The sequence below is a fragment of the Hemicordylus capensis genome, chromosome 1, assembly GCF_027244095.1.
Source record: "Hemicordylus capensis ecotype Gifberg chromosome 1, rHemCap1.1.pri, whole genome shotgun sequence".
NCBI lineage: Eukaryota > Metazoa > Chordata > Lepidosauria > Squamata > Cordylidae > Hemicordylus > Hemicordylus capensis.
Genome location: NC_069657.1, coordinates 279,054,705 through 279,080,168, shown reverse-complemented (window position 1 = coordinate 279,080,168; position 25,464 = coordinate 279,054,705).

Sequence of the window (25,464 nt, the reverse complement as noted above, 5' to 3'; positions counted from 1 at the left end):
CCCTGGCTTAAGATAAGTAAGACTCTGGGGCTATTCTGACGATCTGCAAAAATCGGGCTAGGAGAGCCTAGCCCGATTTTTGCAGATCATCAGTATCACCGGGCTCGGCTGCGAACCCGGTGGTTCTAGAGCGCGTAACTCACTCAAGAACCCCTGCCCCAAAACCAGGTTTGCGGAGCGAGCGATCTGCAAACCTGGTTTTCAAAATCATGAGTAGCCGTGGTGCGGCTTTGCGCTGCGCCTACTCATTAGTAGACCCCCGGAGGGGAGGTGAAAAGTCTCAGAGCCGGCAATCGTGTGGCCACCTTATCCGGCCACCCAGGGCTCCCTCTCCACTCGTGAGCGGGGAGAGCGGGCTTAGCCCACTCTCCCCATTCACCCGAAGAAACTGGGTCTCGCGGATCATGAGACTCGGCTCTCTGGCTTCCCTATAGCTCTTCCTGTTTTGGTGGTAGATAGGTAGGGAAGGGTGTGTCTCTCTCTCTCTGTGTCATCTTTTAGGAGGCACCTTTTTAAAAGTGGTGATTCTTTTTATTTAGCAGGGCGTTTTCCACACAGGGCTTTTAGCTCGCATCTCCTCCGGAATGGAGGGTGTGCCTTCACATATCAGCCAGATTTACTCCAAAGTCCCCGAGACCTTGGCACTTCATACTTCACACACAATTCACTTCACACACAATTCCGGTTTTTCCTCAAGCATTAGAGTGCAGCCCGATTTATATCCAGGTTAAATAATCCGCTTTTTGCATCCGTTTTTTGGGTCTCACAGTAAAGCCTCACAGTAAACTTGCGGTGAAGCCTGCTTGTGCAAAACACCCATGGGGAGAGCAACTGGCCTATCCAACCACAGCACAGCCCCAATAATGCACCACATGAATATGCGGTGCATTACTGGGAGCCCCCCTCCCCCCGCGAGTGTGTCCAACACGGCTGCAAGGAGCCATGGCAGACACATAATCAATTAACCCGGTACTTGGGCAAAACCTGGGTTAAGCAGCAGGCAGTATAAGAGGGCTTGCTGCCGTGCTGCTGCTGGGAGCCGTGAGGCTCCTGGCAGTTCTCACAAGCAGTGAAAACTGGGCTGGGTTTCCCTAGCTCGGTTTCCGCTGCTTGTGAGAATAGCTTCTTTGTGTGCATGTGTTCGCACATCACCATTTAAAATAATACATCAGAGGAAGTGGCAAAACAGGATTTTCTTCACCTCCTGCCACAGTTTAATACTTCTAGTCACATGCCCATTATGCTCAACACTCATGTTTTCATGACATAAAAACTGCAGGGTTTTAAACATACAATAAATACTGCAATAATGGGGGGAAAGCTAACCCAATAAGGATTTAGGCTTTTTTGTGCTAGAATCAAAGAAGAAAAATCTTGCCATTGAAAGAGCTGCATGATACATAATCTTGCAGCACCACCAAGTGATGAAAACTACACAAAACTAATTTTATATAATGTGGGCTGTAATCGTAGGCATACTTACCTGGTAGCAAACCCCACTAAACACTGTGGGATTTACTTCCAAATAAACACGCATAGGATTGGGCTGGATGGCTGACTTTTTCAACTCCATATTTTAGCAATTATGGGAGAGCTGCCTTATAAAACAAGATATATTTTGGAGTTACAAACAGACCGAATTGGAGGATGTAGCTCTATGACTCAAGCAATAGATTTAGCAACTGCCTCTGGATTGTATTGTTTTTGACAGACTCATTGTGTTTTGGGTATTGTGCAGGTGCAGCTTGCTTGAGGGGCCATTTTTTGTCGATGAATCATCTGCAGTGATTTGTGTGATTTCGTGAAGCAACAAACTGACAGCAGTGCTGGATGTATGGGAGGTTTTGTGATGGGGAAAAAATGACAGATTGTGGAAATCCGGCCGTGACTGTAGAGCATCATGCTTGATCTGCTGACAGACAAGAGTTGCCTCCCCCTTCAGCTACAGTAGCCCTTATTCTGAGCAGGCATATTTACATTTTAAAAACATTAGGAGCCTGATCAGTCAGGGTAGCTGATCACACCTGCTGATTTTTCTTTGGGCTTTTAATAAATTTGCAAGCAACCTGAAAACTAACTTACAAGCATGGGGTGGGGTGGGTGGGGGCAGGCAGGCGGGTGCAGTAATACACTCTGCCTTCATGCTGCTTCAGTGATTCATATTGATTTGATGACAGGTTTGATTGCCCCTGTAGCCCTCTGCTTTTATCCCAGCAGTGCTTTCTCATTTTGGTGATTGCTCTCTCTCTCTCTCTCTCTCAGAACAAATGCCATTTCCGACCCTTTTGGAGCATTCCAAGCGAACAATACGCTAAGTTTTTATTATTATTATTTGTGCCTTTGCCTCTGAGATCGGTCCCTTGTGTAAAGTGGTTAAGTCAAGCATGCTGCACGCATTCTCCGCTCTTCAAGCAAAGTGGTTTGTGTGGGCGAGCCTAGGAGAGATGAGAAAACAGAAAAATCAATTGATGTCCTTTTTTTTACACTTGTGGATCTTTAGGTCTGTTGCAAATTTGTCCTGCATTTCTGTGGCTGTGTCCTACTCTTTGGTCCTCCAGACAGATATGCACACTGTAGGTAGAGGTAGCATCTGCATGGGTATATAGACTCTGCACTAACGTGTAACCAAAGTGCTTGACGCTAATCCAAATTTTGCAGTAAGGAAAGCAAAACACACACACACACACAAAGTTTTATTTGACTTCTAGAAATCTTATTCAGCCATCCTCGCCTGGCTTCTGAGATTTCACCAAGCACTGCCCACACACTTTCAAGGGTATCTTTACAATTATGACGGCTAGAAACTCAGGGCCAAATTTCACAAGATGTTAGACACATCATCATGGTTTAGTCTGGGGCTTATGTTTCTTTTAAAGCAGCAGCTGTATGCAGGCCTGGTCTGGACTGGAACCATGGTGTAGGGGGCATTGTTTATCTACCTCTGTGCTGCTTTCCCACCAAAGAGCTGCTATGGACACCTGAAGATGCAGTTTGCTGCAATTACATTTTCAAGGACCCCTAGCTAGGCAACATCTTATTGCTTTCCCTTTCTTCTTAAACTGCTGGGAGTGACTGGCTGATATCTCGGCTAAATTACTTGAGAGAAGCCCTAGTGAGATGAAGTTGCCCTTTAGAATATCTCCCGAGTAGTACTATTGAGTAATTTAGTTATCAGCCACGGCTTTTGGGAACAACAAAGGCTCAATTCTCCCGAGGAAAGAGATGGTGGAAGCCCTGACACATCCCTCCCCCTCCCCAGAAGACTGCAGGTGGTAGTCTCCACATTCTGGTTCCCTCCATGCCTTGAGCATGACATGCCCTTAAGACACCCAGTGGGGAATAAGGACATTGAGAGACCTGGTTGGAGGCCATGAAGGTGGGTCTCTAAATTTTTCTTGGTTTCTGGAATTTAACTTGTCCTGGGGCAGATTCACACAACCATTTAAGGTAGCAAGAACTTGTTCCCGTATTGAGACATATATCAAAACAATGGTGATGATTGCCTTGTCCCTTCTTCTCCCTTTTTTCTCTGTATGGACAGGGACTTCTTTGTTTCAAATATTTGAACAGGACTCACTTCACTTCATTTTAAGTGCTTTAAAATAAACGATGGTTTCTACCCTCATAAGCCAATTTTTAACCTAACAAAAACATTTCATTGTGCTCCCAAACAACCTGCTTAAAGTGTTACCTCACATGTTTTGGAAAACTAGGCTGTGTGGACCAAAACAATTGCATAACTACTGCATTACACAAGAGGAGGAGAAACTCAGAACTGCATTCACTCAACTCAGATCTTGCCACCTAAAATGGTCATGCGAGTTGGCTTTTGCAAGCAAGAGGCCTTGTTCCCTTGGAAACAGATCTGATAGACTGTGTTTATATAATATGAGTCAGAGAATAGACTTATGTCCAGTAAACTGCTTGCAAGCTGTAGCTGAGATAATATATCAAAAGCAATTCATTCCTCATAAAGAAATGAGCCTTTTACCTTAATATACAATGTTCCCCTTTCATTTGAACTATCCAAAGCTGCCTATCATTCCATTTCAAATGCCCCTAAAGGTTTACTTCAGCTTTCTTTCAAGGTTCTCTGTCTGTGCAACTTCCTCTAATCTTATGCACCTTTTGTCTAGCTTTATATAGTCTAGAAACTTTTGAACAAGACTTTGCAGCTTCAGAATTTTAAGTTCAGGAGCTGCTTCTCATTGTACAGTAAGTATTTGTACAATACTTACTTGCCCCGAGATGTGTCCCGAAATGTGTCTTAATAGTACAGATGATATGCTCCATGTTCCTGAAGCTGCCTCTTGGTGATCTAATAAATGCAAAGCAACCTAATGGCACAGTGGGGAAATGACTTGATTAGCAAGCCAGACATTGCTGGTTCGGATCCCTGCTGGCATGTTTCTTTGGGAAACATATGTAACTATGGGAAACACCTATATCGGGCAGCAGCGATATAGGAAAGATGCTGAAAGGCATCATACTGCATGGGAGATGGCAATGGTAAACCCCTCCTGTATTCTACCAAAGACAACCACATGGCTCTGTGGCTGCCAGGAGTAGACACCGACTCAACAACACACTTTACTGTTACACTGTAAATGGGAATCTAAATCTACCAAGCTGTTTACATGACCAGCAGGTAATACATTGCAGCAAAAGTACCACCAGTGATGGGAGTGGAGAGGACAAAGAAAGAAGAAGAGACACAACGAGGAGTGCTGGTCTCAAGGAGTAGAGCTGGTCTAAGGAGGAGAGCTGGTCTTGTGGTAGCAAGCATGACTTGTCCCCTTAGCTAAGCAGGGTCTGCCCTGGTTGCATATGAATGGGAAACTACATGTGTGAGCACTGTAAAATATTCCCCTTTTAGAGGATGAAGCCACTCTGGGAAGAGCAGAAGGTTCCAAGTTCCCTCCCTGGCATCTCCAAGATAGGGCTTGGAGAGATTCCTTCCCTGCAACCTTGGAGAAGCCGCTGCCAGTCTGTGTAGACAATACTGAGCTAGATGGACCAATGGTCTGACTCAGTATATGGCAGCTTCCTTAAATGTGTCACAGCTGGTTAAAAACTGAATATCAGGCCAGGGCTCAGAGGATAGATGTGAGGCAGGACTTAGGTTCTCTTTTCCTATCGGGCAAATCAAATAGCAGGTAATCTAAGCAGGATCAGGAGAACGCTGCATTTGGATTGTGTTTTTGGTCTTGGCAACCCATGCTCTGCCTCAACTGTTCTGTGTTAAGATATGGAGCCCCACCTTCCACAGAGGGAGCTACAGGGTCAGCCTTTGACTTGATAAGTATCCTGTTCTAGGCCAATTCACTGAGGCAGGGATCCAGGAGGGACACAGACCTTGGACAGCTCTGAGGTGAAAGGGATCAAGACCTCAGCTAGCTCCAAGCAGGAACCCACAAGAGCTGGACATAGGAGGGATGTTGCTGCAGTGGCTGCTCAGAGCAGACTGCCAGTTTGATGACTGCTGCTTTGGTAGAGAGGACGGGCCCCTCCCTTTCCACAGGGAAGGCATTGTTGCTTCAAGGGGCTTGTCCAGTTTTAAAAGCACTGGATTCAGCGGCACTGGAGGACATCTACTAGGCCTGGCAAGTCCTTAAGGGACTCCTCTGAGTCAAAGGGCAAAGGCAGGCCACTGTAAGGGATTGTGGTGCCCGTCAGTTCTTGGATGAGAGCCCCCAACAACTTGCGACCCTGACAGAGCTCTTAAAACACAGACATATAACAACTTTTCTACCATTCAATGGAAAAAGGAGAAGTTTGGAGGCAGGGTTTAATTTAAGGGAACCATACACAATTAATTCACAACCCCTGAATATAACAGAGAAGCATATGATGGAGTTCTGCTGCAAAGGTAAACGGGTCTGGCCTCAACTGAAGACCATTTGAGAACTATTTGTAAAGCACCCTGAGCTTCTTGGTGTGGAGGGAATAGAAGTAGAATACAACAAATAATTATACTCCGCTTGAAACGCAGAAGATTGAAATTACTCAGCTGGATCAACTCCAAGCAGCTGCTTACATCCTTATTTACTAAACCTGTTTTTAATCTGCATATTAAAAAACAGCAGCACCGACTGCCAGCTAGCATAAGAGTTTTGAGGACTGGAGCCTTAGCTGTATCTTAAATTGAATTTGGGAAAATATAATCCCTATATAATCAGGTATAGAACTGGTATTCTTGTATAGATTTCAAGTATAGGATTGGTATTCTTATTCAGGCTGAACAAGTAAATCACGCTGGTATTATATTATGCAAAGAATTATTTGTTTAATATTTAAGGATTAACACTTCATCAACAAACTCCTCGGATCTATATTATATATTCTCAAATCCTGATGCGATGTTCTATTAGAATCACCCATGTGGATGAGAATATTATTCCTGTTTTACCCATGGGGGATGATGAAGGAGAGGCAGGCAACATTTCGGATTAAACCTGTTCAGTATTTATATGCATCTGAAGAAATGTATGTTGTCATATTTCCAATTATTTGAGTTTTTTATATTGAAAAATCCTTATAGACTCCTCTCCCTCTTTGTAGTGCCTTTTCTATCACCGCTGCAACAAGCCTTCTTGGCTAACAGACAACGTTCCTTTTGTTGTGGTAAATCCTTTGTGTGTGAATCATTTTCTTAGAAAAAGCTTTTTGCCAAAAATTGTGCTCAAAGCCCTTTCACTCTATTCTCCACCCCAATCCAGATCCTTTCCCCAGAGGGATATCCTTTTGCCTGGATTCAAACAAAGGAAAGCAATATCAAAGTATTTTCTTGAAATGTACAGTAATTGATGGAGGAGTCACTCTTGTGTAATGCTTACTAGTTTTCTTGGATTCACCTAATGCTGTTTCACACTGTTGAAGTCCTTGAAATTAAACATATATTGAAGCAAAAAGTGTGTGTGTGTGTGTGTGTGTGTGTGTGTGTGTGTGTGTGTTATACTGGCATTGTCATGCCAGTATAGTTAACCTGAGGAGTGTTTTCAACATTCTGCCATTATTGTAGGAGAAGAATGGCAGTTCAGCTCCCATTAGCAGAGCAAAGCCAGTTTGGGGAGAATTCAGCCAAGCAAGAGGACTGAAGACAGTTCTTTAAGTCTGAAGAACAACAAGGATTTATTTAGAAGTTACAAAAGGTTAGGAAAGCTGAGCTTAAGGCTGAACAGGGAGAGAGACTAAACAAACAGCCATCTCTGGAGAAACAAAATGAAGACTAGCACTGGAAGAACAAAGAAGAGAGGAGTCCAGCACACAATGGTATTTTGTTTCCGTGCGCTTTCCCCCTAAATTTAATTTTCTCCATTTGTGAGATCTGGATGCAGCTTTGATTATCCTCGACCATCGCAGTGGGTTTTGGTTTGTCTATGTTGAAATCTGACATTAGCTTGTGTAGCCATGCTAGCTCTTGATATGCTTGAGAGGCAGATACATATTCTGCTTCAGTAGATGAGAGAGCAACTATTGATTGCTTGCAGCTACACCAACTGACTGTTCCACCACCATAAAAGAATATAGAACCACTGATTGACTTCCAGTCTGTTTCTTCCTCAGCTCAGTCTGCATCCATATAACCTACTAATTTGGGTCCATTACTAGCAGGCAACTTTAATTTTAGATGGATTGTCCCTTTTAGGTACCTAGTCTCTCTCTTTACCACAGTCCAGCCATCTTTGCTGGGTGTGCTTACTTTCCTACTCAAGATTCCCATAGATGCAGCTATATCCGATCTTGTTATCATAGCTACATAAAAATGTTTTCCAATTGCTGTCCTGTACTCACTGTTGTCTGGAAGAAGTTCACTCTCCTCCTTCTGTTTTAGGTAACCTGTTTCCATAGGTGTACTTGTTTTTTTTGGCCTCTGTATGTCCCAAATTATTCTAGTAAATAATTTATTTTCTGTTTTTGGTTAAGCAAATAGCTTCCATCCTCTTCTCTCTCTATGTGTATCCTAAGATAGTGAGAAACAGGCCCAAAGTTCTTTTACTTCTTTCTCGCTATTCAGATGCTTTATTATTTCAAGGCTGTTCTCTCTATTTTCATAACAAATTATCAGATCATCAACAAAAGTAAGTAGTATATAGGTCCAGCTGTTGTCTTTGTGCCTTGAGTACAGGCAAGGGTCAGCCTTTCCTTGAGTAAATCCCTAATTGACTAGCAACCGGTTTAATTTGACATTCCAGGCTCTTGCAGCCTGCTTTAGTCCATAAATACATTTCTGCAGCTTACATACGTTTTTCTTTACCAGGTTCCACAAATCCTGGAAGCTGCTCCATATAAATATCTTATCTGATGTCTCCATGAAGAAATGCAGTTTTCATGTCTATGTGATACACTTGCATTTTCTTTGCTGCTGCAATGCTTAGGAGTGTCCTTACAGAAGTGTGTTTTACAATGGGAGCAAAAGTCTCATCGTAATATTCCCCATATATTTGCAAAAATCCCTTTGCCACTAGTCTTGCTTTGTAATGCTGGACATTTCTTTCTGCATTTTGCTTAATTTTAAAAATCCACTTCCATCCCACAGTCTTTCTTCCCTCAGGTAGCTCTGTGAATGTCCATGTGTTATTTCTGTGCAATGATTCCATTTCTTCTTTCACAGCTTCCTTCCAGTTTTGTGCTTCAGTTACAGATAAGTTATCCATTTCTTTCCACATGCTTGATTCTTGAAACCTTTTTCCCTTTGCAGTGTAGGAGAGTTTCTCAGGTGGATCCTTCCTTTTGATCATATTGCCTTGATTCTTTCTCCAACTGAAAACTGGGCTCTAAGTTTGGCAGTTCACTAACAGTTGGTTTTTCATTTTCACTGAAGTATGCTACAATGCATATTTTAATTGTTTCCATGGCAAGATCTAAAAACCCTCTATCCTTTAAATCCTATGGAATAGCCATCAATTATTACTTCCTCTGATCTACCATTGAGTTTGGTCCTTTTGGCTTTTGGTATATAGGTGTATGCTTTTGATCCAAACACCCTTATGTGACTTAAAGTGGGCTTGTTGCCATGCCATAACTCATGTGGCATTCCTGTGGCCTTTGCTGGCAATCTGTTATGCAGGTAAGTAGCAGTAATCACTGTCTCTCCCCAAAATTTAGTAGCCAAATCGGCATCTACAAACATGCATCTGGTCATTTCCATAAGAGAACGGTTCATTCTTTCCGCCTCTCCATTTTTGCTCCAGAGTATAAGGAATGGAATCTTATTACATCATTCCCAGTGTATTTGCCACCATTGTCAGTGCGGAGGATCTGTGGCTTTCTCACAAACTTGTTGCTCACTCTTGCAACATATTATTTTAGTCGTTCTAGTACTTGTCTCTTTTCACTTAACAGGTATGTATATGTGTATCTAGAGTAGGCAATAATGAAAGTAAGAACATATTTATTCCCTCCTGCATAGGTCCACAACTTGCATAGTCCACAAACATCACTGTGAATCAGATCCAAAGGATGCTGTGTTTCTCTTTCTTTGCGTGGAAGAACAGCAGGTTGTGTTACCTTTGCTGTTATACAGCATGCACACTTTGATTCAGTGCAGCAGGGGGCTATTTTTAGACCCTTTACCAAATCCAATTTTCAGCCTGACATATCATTTTGTCATTTCTATAGCCTAACCTGCTGTGCCACAAATTCAGACATCCTTGTGTGTGCATTCCTTCACAGTTTTGGCCTTTTTCAGTCACACATTCTACTTCAAACTATCCATTCTCTTGTAAAACTGCTTTCATAAGCAATTCCTGTTTATGAGTAATGAAACAGTGCCTTCCTTAAATTTTATTCCGTAGCCCCTTTCTGTAGTACATTTTACAGACATCAGACTTGTTTCTAGAGTAGACACATACAAAGCTTCTTCAATTGCTAATCCAATGTTTTTTCCTTTCTCCAGTTTGTGCAGATCCTTTCCCTTATGCATGCATCAGTTTTCCATCTGCCAAGTATATAGGGATTTTACAACTTGTATCAAGGTTTATAAATCTCTCCCTTTCTCTAAGCAAGTTGCTTGTAGCACCTGAGTCAATGCAAATGCCACTGCTGCATTTCTCAGACTTCGCTTCCAAAACGTTATCTGTGCTTGCAAGGTATATCCTTTGCTTATTAGCTTTAGTCCCTGCTTGCTTGTAGGTTCTGAACTCTGTGTTCCCAGATGACTCACTCTCTTTGCAACTTTGTTTTGCTTGCCTTTTGTCTGCAAACTCTTTATTCTTGGGACACATATTCTTCAGGTGTTTGGGGCTTCCAAAAATAAAGCATTATATATATATATATATTTTGCAAGGTTCTAAATGCATCTTCTTCACTTTCCTTTTGTTGCCTATCATCCCTTATGTGCAATCAAAGTCCTCTAGTGGTTAATTACTATTTGTAAATCTGCATCCTCCTTGACCTCTAAGGCTCCTCCTTGGCTTCCAAGGCATTTTCCTTGACTTCCAAGGCATTTTCCTTGACTTCCAAATTTTTCATATTTGGAAAAAAAGCCCACTGCACTGGACCCCTCAGAGTTAGTCAACTATAGGCCCATCTCTAATTTTCCATGGTTGGGCAAGGTGATCGACAGGGTGGTGGCTTCTCAGCTCCAGACAGCCTTGGAGGAAACTGATTATCTAGACCCATTTCAATCTGGCTTTCAGGTGGAGACTGCTGAGACTGCTTTTGTCAGCCTGATGGATTATCCTCAATTAGGTGTTGACAGAGCAATTGTGACTCCGTTGATCATTTTGGATCTTTTGGCGGCTTTCGATACTATTGACCATGGCATCCTGCTGGGTCTCCTGAGGGAAATGGGATTGGGTGGCACTGTTTTACAGTGATACCTTTCGTACTTTTCTGGTAGATTCCAGATGGTATCACTTGGAGATCTTTGCTCTACAAAGCGACAGTTACTGTATGGAGTTCCACATGTCTCCATGCTGTCTCCAATACTCTTTAATAACTACATGAAACCACTGGGAAAGATCATCACCTGCTAACTGAGAAAAGAGGCACCTTTTAAAAGTGGTGATTCTCTCTGTGTAGCTGGGGGAGAACAACTGGCCCTGTCCATCCCTAGCACAGCATCCCTCCAGTGGCTCTTGCTAGTGTCTATCTCCTGTTTCTTTTTTAGATTGTGAGCCCTTTGAGGACAGGGAGCCAGTTTATTTATTTATTCTATCTATGTAAACTGCTTTCGTAACTTTGTTGAAAAGTGGTATATAAAAATTTGCCATATATCAGGAGGTTTGGTGCAGGATGTTATCAATACGCCGATGACATCCAAATCTATTTCTCCATATGAACTTCTTTAGTAAATGGCATATGTTCCCTAGATCCTTGCCTAGAGGTGGTAGTGAGTGGGATGAGGGATAACAAACAGGTTGAATCCAGATAAAATGCAGGTACTAATTGCGGGTGGTGGTCAAGACCTAAGAGATGGTTTAGATCTGCCTGTTCTGGGTGGGGTTACACTACCCCCCAAAGAACAAGCTTGTAGCTTAGGAGTGCTCCTGGATCCAAAACTCTCTCTGGTTTCTAAGGTTGAGGCAGTGGCCAGGTGTTGCCAAACAACCTGATTTGGGTGGCCTAGAGAGCACCCCTCTATCTATATTACTTTGGAGGGCTATACAGCCCAAGACTACAGGATCATAGTCCCTATGGTGAGCTTTTCACCTGCCTGGGTTTGGCAAGACCCTCAGCTGGTCGCTCAGCATGAGCAAAGCATGGAGCAACATGCCCCAAGGTCAGGATAAAGAAGACTGAATGGGATGCCCCCACCTTTCTCTTTCAGAGAGAAGGCAGTAGCCAGTGAGCAGACCCCATTTCAAAAGGAGGATCAATCAGGGAAGGAATTCTCCCTTTTCCAAGAGATAACAGTGGAGCACTCCTCAGGAGGCACCCAGATAAGCCGCACATTTCCTAACCCATTCTGAATTAACAACTTAGCTGAAAAGGACTCAGGGAAATGAGTGCATCAAAACTGGAGATGTGTGATCAATGTACCTGGAAGGCATCCTGTTCTTCAGATAGTCAGTCCAGCACAACTCTATTCAACACAAACAACACATCAATCTAGATAACCTTACCTTTGCCTTTGTTGGGCAAATTTACACTCAAAGTGACTAATGCCACGCTGGAAAGAACTTCTTTTTTGTCCATGAAATCTGCCACATTCAGGGTGGGTAGAATGGCTTGGAAACTGCCTCAAGCCTTGTTCCGAGGTATATCTACCTCTAGCCAAAGCACATGGTCATGGAATCTGTTTAGACCACTATCCTATGGACTCTCATACATGCGAGTTGTAGCCCTTCATTCCCCACTCCTCTTCTTCACTTTCCTGCCTGATTACTCATTAGGAGACCTCCCTGCCAACATGCAATGAATGCACCAACTTACCCAGGAAGGATAGGAAACTAACTTCTGACCCTTCTACAGCCTCCTCGCTGGTTCTTTCCCTTCTCTGATTTCTAAGCACTTTCCACAGCAAGCCTCAAGCCAGGCTCTGGTTTAAAACCTGCACCAAATTGATTGACTTTCAATTAGGACTTCAGCTAAATTATTTCCAGTTAGAATACTTGCCTATTGCCCTTCCTAACTAAACTTTTGCCTTCCGTACCCCCATATCCTTAATAAAACTTTTGAACTGTATTTCTGTCTCCCCATCTTTTCCAAAACACCAAACTTGCTCAAATTTGATAATGGAACCAAACTTCTCCCTTTAGCCAAGCAAATTCCCCACGCTATGCCAAAAGCACATTTGGAGTGTTGAGTCAATGCTCTGGGGCAGTTCTGACAACACAGGAGCACTTTCTATCAGTTTTGGCTGATATGTCAACTATGCCCATTTCTGGAGGTAAATGACCTTAAAACAGTGGCGCAAGATACATTTGCTAGTAACCTCCAGGCTTGACTACTGTAATGCACTCTTTGTGGGGCTGCCTTTGTACATAATACAGAAACTACAGCTGTTACAGAATGGGGCAGCTGGACTGGTCTCTGAGACAACCCAAAAGGACCATATAACACTGATTTTAAAAGAACTTTGCTGGCTGCCGATATGTTTCTGAGCAAAATACTAAGTTCTGGTTATTATACATAAAGCCCTGACTGGCTTGGGTCCAGGGTACTTAAGAGAGCACCTCCTTTGTCATGAACCCTGCTGCTTATTAAGATCATTTGGGGAGGTCCGGTTATGGTTGCCATTGGCCCATCTGGTGGCGACTCGGGACCTGGTCTTCTCTGTGGCTGCCTCAGGGTAGGGATGTCCACAACCAGCTTGGGTAGCCATCAGCAGGGCAGGGAGTGGTTCCCTGCTCTTAAAGGGTACTGCTCCCCACCCCACTGAGCCGGTTCAAATGCCAGTGCCCAAGTCAGTTCAAACGCCAGCACCTGAGCTGTTTCAGCACTTCCCAGAGGAGGCACCAAACTGGCCCATACACATTCCTACCCCAGAGCTTTGGAATGCACCCCCGTCAAAATAAGAGCTTTTCCATCTCTGATTGCTTTTAAAATGTCCCTTAAGACATACTTGTTTTCTCAGGCTTTTAATTAAAACTAATTTTAAACTGGTTAACTGTTTTATTTTGTGTAATTGTTTTAATTGTTTTAATTCTGGGAAAGTGTTTTTATTGTTTTAAAAATTCTGTTTAATATTCTATTTTGTATTATGTACATCACCTAGAGATGCATATATCAAGCGGTATATAAATATGATAAACAAACAAACAAACAAATCTCTTTAAAATGAGTAAACATGTATGGAATTTATTCTGTGATTTAACCTATTTATCATTTAGTGAAATCATTTATATTATTTGCATGCTATGAATCCAGAGCCTGGCAAGATCTAGTAATTTATATTTTATTAAATCATGTCAAAATACAATTTATAGCTAACTCCTGTGACAGTTTCAAGGATCTAAATTGGGAGACTTTCGTGGGTGGCATCTGACATGCTACTCTTGCTTGGATGGCAACAATGTCAAATCTGCATAAGAATAAGGACTTTTAGCTAATTGATACGTGAGTATAACAGGCATGACAGTTTTTTTCCTCTGGCAGAGCAGATGTGCTGGGTGTACAGTGTGGTTGTTACTCCCCCAACCCCATATGAAGAAAGGCTTTAAATCCAGGAGCTTCTCTCCCCCACCTTCAAACTCCCTGCATTCACATTATTCCTTGACAATGGAGAGTGGTACTACTCTTTCCAGGCTGCACAATTTACAGTTTAAAAAAAAAATGAACATAGCATTATTTGGGAGGAGTACAAAGGATTCCCAAGCATCTAAGACCCAGACCACCAGCAAAGACTTTAACAAATGGTGGTCTGATTTTAATTGCCCTTTGCACTGGTAAAGTTTTCTTGTAATCCATAGCATTTAAAAGTTTCTGACGTGTAATTTCATAGAAGCTAGTTTCTGAAAAGGATTATCTTGCTAAGCACTGTAAGAACCCAATTAAAAGCAATCTCTTGATTTCAGGATCTTTTTGATCACGCTTCAGTAGCAACCTGTTTTTAAATTCCCCAGCAGCCTTTTGCTACAGCTTGAATACCTCAGTTGGGTGTGTTCTCAGCTTTGATATAGCCTCATTCAAATGCTACTATTAGACTTTATCTTATCAAAGCAGAATTTCCCTACCTCCCATTCAAATAATCAGAAAAGCTAGAGACCCAGGAGCTCCAAACTCTTTCCATGATTATTGGGTTTTCATTCAGAGATTCAGTTGCTGAATTCTGAGTGCAGAAAATAATCCAATCTGCCCAGTACAAGAACTGGTAACATTCCTTGTTGCTTTCTCTACCTTATTTGATAACACAGTTTTTGTATAATATATTTTGGAGTGGCGGAGTAGGGGTGGGGGAAAGAAGAGACTAGGTCCTAGTCTGAAAGAAACTGGCTGACATCCAGATTAAATTACTTCTAAGTAGTCCCACTGAAATCAAGTAGTCCTTTAGAGTAACTCCTGCAAAGTTCCATTGAGTAACTTAGTCTGGATGTCAGCTATTGTCTGCTAATGCTTACTGTCACATGAGAGTTAAACACCTGAGATATATACACTCTTGTGTAGGCAATGAAGTTAAATCTACTTTCATTTTACTTAGGCCTAAAAATTACAGTTCAAAAATGGACATGATAGTTATTCTTATAAGAAGGGAAACACACTATTAATCACATAATCATTTATTAATCATTTAGGCTGGCTGGCTTATTGTTTGTTTGTGTATGTATGTATGTATGTATGTATGTATTACATTTATAGACTGCCTAACACCTAAATCTCAAGTCAGTAAAACTCAATAAAAACAATTAAAACAATTTTAAAATTATAAAACCTTTAAAAATAGTTTTAACAAAAAACATTTTAAAATAGTTTTAGCAAAAGGCCTGAGATGGAGAAGCTCTTATACCACAGTCAAAAGCCCCGGGGCAGCTACAGAGAAGGCCTGATCCCGCTTCTCCACCAAACAACGCAGCTGTAACCAAACCTCCCCATGAGATCTCATGGTTCATGAGCAGCAGGGTTCATGACAAAGAAGGTGCTCTCTTAGATACCCTGGCCTGAACCCAAGTCGTTGAGGGCTTTATAGGTAATAACCAGCACTTTGTATTTTGCTCAGAAACATATCAGCAGCCAGTGCAGTTCTTTTAAAACTGGTGTTATACAGTCTCTTTGGGAGGCTTTGGAGACCGATCTGGCTGCTGAATTCTACCAATTGCAGTTTCCAAATTACATACAAAGGCAGCCCCATGTACAGAGCATTACAGAAGCCTAGCCTAGAAGTTACCAGCATTTGTTCCACTGTTTTGAGGTTGTTTACCTCCAGAAATGGATGTAGCTGGCATATCAGCCAAAGCTGATAGAAAGTACTATTGGCTGCTACCACAATTTGAGGAACCAGAGAGGGTTTGGGTCCAGGAGTATTCCAAGACTACATACCTGTTCTTTCTGGGTGAGTGTAACCCTATCCAGAACAGGCAGATCTAAACAATTTGTTGTGTCTTTACCCCCCACAATTGGTCTTGTTTGGATTCATCCTCAGCTTGTTCTCCCTTATCCAGCCTATTACCATCTCCAGGCAGGCATTTAGGGAATTTGATATGCCATTTACTGAATGCCATTTACTGAAGTTGATATGGAGAAATAGATTTGGTGTTATCATTATATTGGTAACACCCAGCACCAAATCTCTTGATGATCTCTCCCAGTGGTTTCATGGAGATATTAAAAAGTATTGGAGATAGTATGGAGACTTGCGGGACTCCATACAGTGGCTCTCACTTTGAAGAGCAAGAGACAGCATTTAGAGAGGAGTCTACCACAGTAATACAGTGCTCTGTGTATTACTGTGGTCCCATCTCCCTCAGATGTCCCAGCAGTCAATGGTATCAAAAGCTGCTGAAATATCCAAGAGGAACAATAGAGTCACACTCCCTTTGTCAATACCTAATTAGAGATCATCTATACGCTGACCAAGGCAGTCTCAACCCCTTAGCCCTCGTGAAAGCCAGTTTGAAATGGGTCTAGATAATCACTTCAGAAGCCATCACCCTGTCAATCACCTTGCCCAACCATAGGACATTAGAGATGGGTCTATAGTTGACTAACTCTGAAGGGTCCAATGCAGGTTTTTTCAAATATGGTCTAATGAAGACAAGAAGGCATCCTACCATTCCTCAGAGAAGCATTTATGATGAATGAATGAATTTATTCTCACCAGAGCGATACAACAAGAGCATTAATGATCTTTACCAGACTCTCTATAATAATCAATTTGTTAGACAAAATAAGCCAAGTTGGGTAAGGGTCAAGAGAATTATTGGTAGGACGCATAGTCCAAAGCAGATTGTCCACATCCTCAGGAGTCACAAGTTGGAAATGATCCAGTCTGATCAAATAAGAGGAGTTGCTGGATACCTCCATAATAGACTCTGCCCTAAATATAGAATCCAGGATGGCTCAAATACAAGATATTTTGTCAATGAAAAAATCATTATTATTTCTTGTTTACATAGTCAGACAGGTGTTATTGACTGGTTTGTTTTATCCAGACATCGAGTCCTTCCCAAGGACTTGGGATGGCTGAATTTTATCATCAATACTGTTGGTTATTATAGATATCATCGCAAAATATAGGCTGTTCCCAGTAAAGCTGATTTTTGTAATTGGCTGATGGTGATTTCTGTGACCCCTATGGTGTTGAGGTGCTCTTCAAGGTCTTTTGTGACTGCACCCAGGGCACCAATGACCACTGGGATTATTTTGGTCTTTTTCTGCCACAGCCTTTCAATTTCCATTTGTAGATCTTTGTATTTTGTGATTTTTTCTATTTCTTTTTCTTCTATTCTGCTATGCCCTGGTATTGCTATGTCGATTATTTTGATTTGTTTTTCTTTCTTCTCGACTACAGTTATATCTGGTGTATTGTGTGGCAGATGTTTGTCTGTTTGTAGTTGGAAGTCCCATAATATTTTTACATCTTCATTTTCTTCGACTTTTTCAATTTGATGGTCCCACCAATGTTTGGCTACAGGTAGCTTGTATTTTTTGCAGATGTTCCAGTGTATCATCCCTGCTACCTTGTCATGCCTTTGTTTGTAGTCAGTCTGTGCGATCTTTTTACAGCAGCTGATTAGGTGGTCCACTGTTTCATCTGCTTCTTTACAAAGGCGGCACTTGCTGTTGTGGATTTTTTGACTTTAGCTCGTATTGCATTTGTTCTTAGTGCCTGTTCTTGTGCAGCCAGTATTAAACCCTCTGTTTCTTTCTTCAAGTTGCCATTCTTAAGCCATTGCCAGGTCTTGGTGATGTCTGATTTTCCACTTATATTGTGCAAATATTGACCATGCATGGGGCTTCTTTTTCCATTTTTCTGCTCGGTTCTTGACTTGTTCTTTCTTGTAGGCCTGCTTTCTTTCATTGGTGTTGAATAGTTTCACGTTATTGACCATTTGAAGTGCATCTTCTTCACTGTCCTTGATATATTCTTCAAGGCCTCTTTTCTCCTCCTCTACTGTTTGATGGACTTGCAGCATTCCTCTTCCACCTGAGCTGCGAGGGAGGTATAGCCTATCTACATCACTGCGGGGGTGCAGAGCATGATTGATGGTCATGATTTTCCTGGTCTTATGATCTAGTGTCTCTCGCTCTGCCTGGGTCCAGTCTATTATTCCTGCAGTGTATCTGATAACAGGTATAGCCCAGGTGTTTATGGCTTGTGTGGTGTTCCCGCCATTGAGTTTGGACTTGAGGATTTTTCTAACTCTCCTGATGTATTCACTTCCAATTTTTCTTTTAACTTCAGTGTGTGCGATGTTATCAGCCTGGAGAATGCCCAAGTATTTGTAATGTTCTTTCTCTTCCAGGTTCTTGATCTTGCTTCCATTGGGCAGTTCTATTCCTTCTGTTTTTCTTATTTTCCCTCTGTTCATTATTAATGCAGCACACTTGTCTAGTCCAAACTCCATTGCTATATTGCTACTGAATATACGGACAGTGTTTAGCAGTGATTCGATTTCTGACTGGGACTTTCCATACAACTTCAGATCGTCCATGTACAGCAGATCGTTGATTTTACTTGATGTTTTAGATGTTTGTTATCCGAGGCCTGTTTTGTTTAGTATTTGTGAAAGTGGAGTCATGGCAATTACAAACAACAGAGGGGATAGTGAGTCCCCTTGGAAAATGCCTCTTCTAATGCTAACCTGTCCAAGTGTCTCGCCATTGATTGTTAACTGTGTACTCCACATGCTCATTACTTTTTAAATAAATATCTGAATGTTTTTGCTGACACCAGTTGTTTCTAAACATTTTAGTATCCATGTGTGAGGCAATGAATCGAAGGCTTTCTTGTAGGCAATCCATGCAACACTTAGATTGGTTTTTCTTCTCTTGCAATTTTCTAAAATCATTTGTCAATCAGCAGCTGCTCTTTTGTGCCTCTGGTGTTTGGGCAATTTCCTTTCTGTTCAACTGTAAGCTTTTTATTAATTAATAAGTGTTGCATCACTTCATCTGCTATTATTCCAGTTAATAATTTGAACATGGTTGGCAGGCAGGTCATCGGTCTATAATTATTTGGAACTGCACCTTTTGCTGGGTCTTTCATGATGAGTTGAGTTTTCCCAGTTGTTAGCCATTGTTCAATATCACCTCCTTGCAACATGTGATTGAACTGTTTTGATAGTTGTTTATGAAGGCTTGTTAGGTGTTTTTTTTTTAAAAAAATAATAATAATAATAATAATAATTATTATTATTATTATTATTATTATTATTATTTTCAATTTCTTTACCACCCTTCCAAAAATGGCTCAGGGTGGTTTACACAGAGAAATAACAAACAGTTAAAAACAATTACAAGTATCACAGTGGGTAACCGATGATTCCTAATTTGGATTCAAGGCGGAGGGGGCTTGTACTCTCACAACCCTAGATATACACTGGATGTGGGCTTGCAGATGCAATGCAGGCAAAAAAGAATTGATTATTTGCTGCATGCATTGCCAGAGTCAAGTTGAAACTTTCTTTACTCATCTACCTTGCCATTCCAGCTCCCATAATTCCTCTGAAAACCACGAAGCTAATTTTGAAGCAGGCCAGACAAGATGTGTAGGAGCAATTGTGTCTACTGCTCTAGTGAGTTTGTTATTCCAAGTTTGCACCAGAGCATCGACAGAATCACTGAAAAAAACCAAGCCGAAACCCTTCCAAGGCTTCTTGGAATTCTGTTGAACCCAAAGTCCTTCTTGGGTGGACCAACGTATGTTTTGCTTCAGCATGTGATTTAACACATATACTCCACTCTTCCTCCAAAGACTTCAGGGTAGTGCGCACAAGGTTACCCATTCTGTTCTCGCAACAACCTTATGCCAAAGGCTATCCTACCCCTCCACTGTGAATTTCCTTGCTGAGCAGGTACTTGAATTCTTGTCTCTCCAGTCTACCACTGCAAGCCACACAGGTTCTCCAAAGATTTATTTATGATTATAGTATATGCTACCACCCTTCAGTCGAATATTTCCAGGGTGGCTTACAAGATGAAACCATAAGATCCTTTGTGGGGGAGGGGAAAGAGAGAAAAAGACATGTCTTTTTTTACAAGGTTCAGCAAAATGCCTTGTAAAAGCAGCATAAAAACAGTTCATTAAAAATAAAAGTCTATTCCAGAATTAAACAGCCTGGAAAAATGAGAAGGTCTTCTCTGGTGCTGAAGGACATTTGCATTGGCTGCAGGCAAGCAAGAGCATTTCACAAACAGGGTGCAACCACAAAGAAGGCTGTCTTCCCACTTGCATAACATTAGGTGGGCACCCAGAACAGAGCCTCCAGTGGTGACCTAAGAGCAGAGGCAGGCAGAGGTGCACCTAGGTAATTTTGGAGCCTGGACTCAAAGGCCTTTGGAACTCCTTCCCTCACAAATTAAGCATCATCATGCTCTGCCGGGTGACCACACACCCCAGGACAGACTAAAGAGGATTTAGGGGGCCCCAGGGGCTGTGGAGGCCCTGGACTTTGGCTACAAATCCCAGGGGTAAGAGCGCCTCTGCAGGCAGGCTCATGCTGGAGAAGGTGATCTTTTAGGATCCCTGAATTTGTTCTAGTGCCCTATCCCAAAAATTTAGTTCAAGGACACATTAAAGCCATGAAATCATACAGGCCACTTCCTTCAACAACACAAATTCCATGTATGATGTGGACTAGTCTTTCACAGACACAAAGGCAGTTCATGTGATTGACGTTAGAGTAGAGGAAGCCTCCTGGCCACGCTCCTGATTTTGGACCATGTGTTAGATAAAAACAAGGTTGGAGGCAGGAAGCTTGGTCGTCAGTCGATCCTCAGGTGGATAGGAGGAGCGCGCCCTGCCCAGCTTCTGTCCCCAGTGCCTGAGAAAGTTAGGCAGGAAAGTCATCCTATCGAGTGGGGGCTTGTCTGAAGATCAAGCTCCCCGACACCGATCATGTTTTTATTTCACACGCAGTTGATAATCAGGAGCATGCTGAGCTTCCCCTACCCTGAGGTCAATTGGGTGAACTGCCCTACTGTCTCATGTATAAAGATAACTTTGCTAAAAGCCTGAGGTATGAGCCTGCTTCTTAAAAACTCTGTGTGGTATTTTTCAGTGTTTATTCCTAAGAGAAATTTGAGACAGCTTTTCCTCTGAGAGGAAGGGAAAAGATCCATCAACTGCAGGCTACTTTCCCAAGAGCAAAACTATATTTGGTCAATGCTGCATGAGTCATCTTTCCTAGAAACTACTACAGTGAGCTCACCCAGTGAGAGCTGCCTCCATTCTTCTCATCTCTCTCGCTGTATATAGAGAATTTGTTCTTCTGAAAATGCTCTTCATCTTCAGGCACTGCCAGTAGTGAGCAGGCAATAATTTGAGGGTTGGGTGTTCCTAGAATCAATTTGGTTTTAATTCTTATGATGAAGCTTTGTGGCATTCCATGTTTGATTCTGTTCCCCTTTTGAACTCCTCACTTGCCACTACGATTGGTCTCAATTTATACGGCAGCTTCAGTGTTTGATACATTTCTTATTTGAATAGCCAAACTTAGAACAGAGAATTCTGCTAGTTTCCTGATCAAAGTTACTAGCAGGCTCTATATGCCAGGATCAAGCTTCTCGTATTCCAAAGACAAATATGTGTACTTAGAGCCCAACAGGGTCAGTGGGGCTTACTCCCAGGTAAGGGACAAGAGTGCAAAAGGTTGCTGTCCTTCACTTTGTTTGGCACAGGCATATGTGTTTGTTTGACCCGGGGCTGGGCAAAATGTCCTAGAAGGGGGCCCCTCTTACACTGGTTGGGCCAGGCTTCCAGGTGAGCAGCAGTACAAGAGCAAGAGGAGAACAGGAGAGCATGTGGTTGGGGTGGGAGGTCAACACTGTGGTAGCAGACGAAGGAGAAAGGGAAGTGCTTCCCATTGATCCTTATGGGGAAATTATCCAATGAGGCCCATGTTCAATTCTTGCACACGGGCCCCTTCAGAGCTTTTTATGCCCCTGGAAGTGATGAAAGCAGGCTGGCGCCACCATTTACATGCATTGAATGCCCAGCTGTCTGGCGTGATGCTGGATATTACGCAAATGAAAACAGTGGTGCCAACCTCTTTTTGCTGCTGCTGCTGTCCCTTCTCATTGCCACAGTGACCACCAAAAGCAGCAGGAACAGCAAAATCAAGGGGGAGAGCACCCTTATTCTATTTTCCCCAGTGCCCTGCTCCAATAAATGTAGCATTGCTCTGGAGCGATGCTGTGTTGTGGCAGAATGTTGGAGGAATGAAAACACTATGTGCTTTCTAGTCACCAGTACCAGGGATGATGTAAAGGGGCCTGGAAGAAGGAAAGTCAGCAGTGAGCATGTGGGGTAGGGTGGGCGGGGAAGCCAAGCCACATGCTGACATTGGTCCTGTGTATATGGTAATGGCAAGATATTCAAGGCTATGGCTACTGTTGCTATACATGAGAGAAGTGTTTTTCCATGTTCATGATTTTAGCAGCAAAAACAAGGCCCTTTAAAATGGGACAGGAGTCACATACCGTATTATGCAAAGCACGTTCGAGTTGTGATTAACAAGACTGTGAAACAATCCAGAGTTTTCCCCTCTAATAAATTAACCAAGAACGTAGGGACATCAGTGTGAGGCACTTGTATAGAAAAATAATGGTAAGCAGTGGTTTTAACATCTAATTCTGTAAGCAGGTCTTTGTGAAGTGCATGCATTAAAAGTAGGCAGTTTGTTGAAAAAAGTGAAATGTTCCCTGCCACATCCCACCGACAACTTGTTTTGTGTAAGCCTCTTGGGAAAAAAGAAAAGAGAAGTTTTGTTCACAACACAGCTGTGCTCTTGTGCAACCGATTTGTTACAGTCTGAACTACAGCAGTATCCTTGTGCAATTTTTGTTCATGAGACCGAGACTTGTGCAAGACGAGCTGTAAGGAATGTTTCAACTGACTTAAGGGGGGAAAGCATAAGAATGCCTGATGATAGAATCATGGGCTGATAGTTTATGATATCCCCCACAAATTAATTAGTGATTGGTTGAGTGGGTTTGTGAGCCACTTCCGAGTGAATAAAGAGGAAGAGTCCTGTCATTCTCTGTGACCAGAACTTTAAAAGACTGAAATCTTTGATTTATTTTGACATGTATATGGATGTGGGGTGTGCAGGTTCAGTGACAGACATTGAGCTAAGATGAGGAGCAGGATAATCTCTCATCCATAGAGAACACAGGCCCACATTCTGCACAGGGGAACACAGACAGGGTTCCATTCTGCGAATACTGCGGAACATTCCGCGACATTCTTCCATTATGGAACATTGACAGGGTTCAATTCTGCACAGCCCACTTGCTTTAGAGACCCACTAGGACTACTGCTCATATTGCAGGCACCCCTTACTGTGTTGCTCAACAGGGCAGTTGTGCAACTATTTAAAACAGCACCTGCACAGTTGGGCAGCGCTACTACCATTGTTTCCAATGGCAGCAGTGCTGTACAACAGTGCAGAAGTTGTTGAGCAACTGCCCTCTTGCATAGCACTGCTGGGGCAGCCTGCCACATGTGCAGCAGCCCTGGCTGGTCCCTAATGTCAGCATTCCATTGCATGGAATGTTGACCCCAGTTTCCACATACATGATCCGTTTGGTATAGCTTTAAAGGGGAATTGGACAAATTCATGGTGGAGAAAAGGTGTATCATGATATCTAAATGGACTCTCCGTGTTCAGAGGCAGCATAGAGAGTAGGATTGGTGCCTTTGTGACCTGCCTGTGAGCTTCCCTGAGGTCATCTTCTGATAGCAACAGGATCGTAGACTTGATGGACACTTGCTTTGATCCAGGAAGATTCTACTTGAGCTTCAGCTCCTGCATAGACTCAAGTTTTTTCTCTGGCCAAGAAGTAAGAGTTGTCCATATTGGAACGTGGACTTAACATGAAATTGGTTGTCCTTCCAGATCTCTGTGCAAAGTGCTAATTAGTCCAGATACACTTCAACAGTTGTCGTTTGGGCCAGCTTGCAATTGATACTATATGACACAATGTTAATAGTAGTACTTATATATGGTTTGAGGGCAAGCTTTGAGAGCACATGATGCAACCACCCTACTGAAGTTGAGCAGGTCTAAATCTGGTCAGTCCCTTAACGGGTGACTATCTGATAGCCTCATGTGAGCCACCTGGAGATGCATGATGGGTATAAATTTAATAAACAAACAGTGGCTGGCTTCCCGACACTTCCAGAACATTCTTCTTTTTCATGGTTTGTGAAAGTTGGTTAATCATGGCATTGTATACTTGCACTTACAATCTGAATCTCAAGTCTGGAAGAAGCTGGCATGCTTAAGCTTTACAATCCCAGAGACTCCCACTGAATATGAAAGTGACTGGCTGTTTCCTTCCAAAAATGGACAATGACTTACTCTAGCATAGGCATTATAACTGTTGAACTGGAAGAACTTTTCCACCCCGTCTATGACCATCTTTGCTGTTCGCGTGGCAAAGCAGTAGAATGTGATATATCAGATGATGGAGAGTTGGATTGGTAAAAACAATGTATTAGTCCATCACTGAGAGACCTTCAAGGCCAAGTTGAAGACAGATCATCCTGGAGAGAATCTGTTTATGTGGTCACTAAGAGTCGACACCCACTTAATGGCACGTAATCAATCAATCAATCGGTCCATCCACTAGTTTCTCCAGCCTTATATCCTATTACACCATAGGCCAAATGCAGAATTGATGCACCTCTTTCTAAAACCTTCACTGCAGAAATTAATGGAGCAGGTCTTGGAAGATTAGGGGTTTTAAAATGTTATGAGACACACTTTAGTGAAATATTTCAAAATTACTCCCCCCACCAAACAAATACCTATCTTGAATGTAAATTCATTGTTTATTATATTTTTAGTTTATTTATCTTCTACCCAAGCATTACAGGCCCAACCAACCATTGTTTAATAGCACTAGTCATGGTACTGTGTCTCACGTGGTATCAGTGAGATGGAGAAATGGACTCAGAATGCTCAGTATTGAGCTGGCATGCCAAGCCAAAAGAGGTGCATGGGTATGATTGGAGATTATTAGATATGTTTTTCCTAAGAAGAGAATTCATGTTGGCTAGATTCTGGCAATTGACAACCACTGTTTTAGAGGGAAAGTGGAGGAAAGCATCAACTGTAAGTGGATCTGTGAAAGTTGAGTATCTGAGTCATAATAAATTCTATTGTTCTCTTACCAGGGAAGTACATCCTGGTTATTTGACCCCTCTCTTCGGGGGTGGAGGGTGGGGAAGTATTGTCCATTTTCTTGGAAATTGGCCTCATTAGTATAAATATTAACAAGATAGCAGATTTCATATACATGCTTTATATTTGCAAACAAAAGTTTCTACAGGATTATGCCATAAACTGATAAGAGAATAATAATTACTACAAATTATTTAAAAACAACTGAATTACTAAGTTTTTTACTATATAA